This window comes from Penaeus monodon, chromosome 27, assembly GCF_015228065.2.
Source record: "Penaeus monodon isolate SGIC_2016 chromosome 27, NSTDA_Pmon_1, whole genome shotgun sequence".
NCBI classification, from domain to species: Eukaryota; Metazoa; Arthropoda; class Malacostraca; order Decapoda; family Penaeidae; genus Penaeus; species Penaeus monodon.
In genome coordinates, this window is record NC_051412.1 from 3,147,180 (window position 1) to 3,148,551 (window position 1,372).

Consider the following 1,372-nt stretch of genomic DNA (forward strand, 5'->3'; position numbering starts at 1 on the left):
ACCCCTGGAGATAATTATGTATGCATCAGTGTCCAGAGACGTGTAATTAAGTGCTGTATTCTTTCTCATGATCGTCCTTCATGAATGTTGACGCTTCTGACTCCAGTAATTCTAGTTGTCTGTTCCTACCGTTTGCAAGTTTCTGCTTGATGGAATATTGGATTCTGTTCCGAGTAGAGTTGAAGCCTCAATGTATGTAACCAGTAAGGATATTTGCCGTTCATTTGCAGTCTGTCAATTTTTATTCGCAAGATATTCTGCTTCATTGCCTTCACAGAGTAGGAGTAAACAAGACGGAAATATTTTGCAGCCTCTCTTTGCTGTGATTTGATATAGTATTATGAGGTTTCTCAGAATTTCCGTTACATGCCCCTCCCATATATTTTTCTTTTTAAATTTTTTTTCCTGAAAAATAGTCTGGCTTCATCAGACTGCTTGTGTCATGCTTTGGCTGTTCTGTTTAATACAGCCATTTATCTGTGTTGGGTAGAAACTGTTCCTGGAAAATGTATATAAAATTATAGCTTCAGGTGCATTTAATGTGAAAAAGTTGTACGGAGTGATAGAATTCTAATTTTTCATTATTTCACAAGTGATTAGGAACAAGTTATATGCTGTTTAACATAATCATACTCAATTATTGCATTACTTGGTGGGGAAATAAGTAGGGACGAGGTAGTGATGAAAGGGTTACTACATTGCATTATTACCGAACGGAGTACAAGAAGATAGTTTTAATCTTATTTCCACCCACTACTTATTGGCTTTTCACTCTTTATGTCCAAGTCATGAGAAAGAAAGAGAGGGAAAAGATTAAAAGACCTCCTTATAAAAAAATAAGTGATACTAGGAATAAAATTTATCAATGAGATATATTCTGTCTAATATTTACAGTGGGAAGAATATCCTTGATCTTATATCTCAGTGCTGGAGAATTGTTGCACGTGTTCTTCATCTTGACCATGATAGCACAGCTGTATTACTCTTATAGGTCATAGTCAGGCAGTTATTATTCAATTGTTGCTTTTATTATATACAAAATCTCATTTTAATCTTTCCATCCTGTCATATGTTAATGATCCTTATGTAGCTCAGTTTGGTAGCTAATATAACTTGTGATTGTGTAAAAGTTAAAACCCTTTGATTCACATTTTTCGTTCTTGACTTTGATGTACGAGTATCTGTTCCTTTTTCACTTTTTTGTATATCAAGTGATTAGAAAGGAGACATCGGAAGTCTGCCTGATTGGCTTGATGGATTTATGCATTTACTGGGCTTAATGTTTGCTCAGTGTCACTTGATTGTCATTACACATGCCAATGCCATAATAATTACTACTTGTTGTCTTTGATTTGTCGAGGGGGGGGGGTAG

General features: G+C 35.3%; 1 protein-coding gene across 1 annotated transcript in view; it reads left to right on the plus strand.

Moving 5' to 3' along the window:
- LOC119590546 (zyxin-like) overlaps positions 1-563 on the plus strand; it is a gene marked incomplete in the record, with an annotated part of 87,602 nt that extends 87,039 nt beyond the window's left edge. Inside the window, 1 exon segment of the mRNA XM_037939203.1 lies at positions 2-563.
- Between the last annotated feature and the right edge of the window lie 809 nt (positions 564-1,372).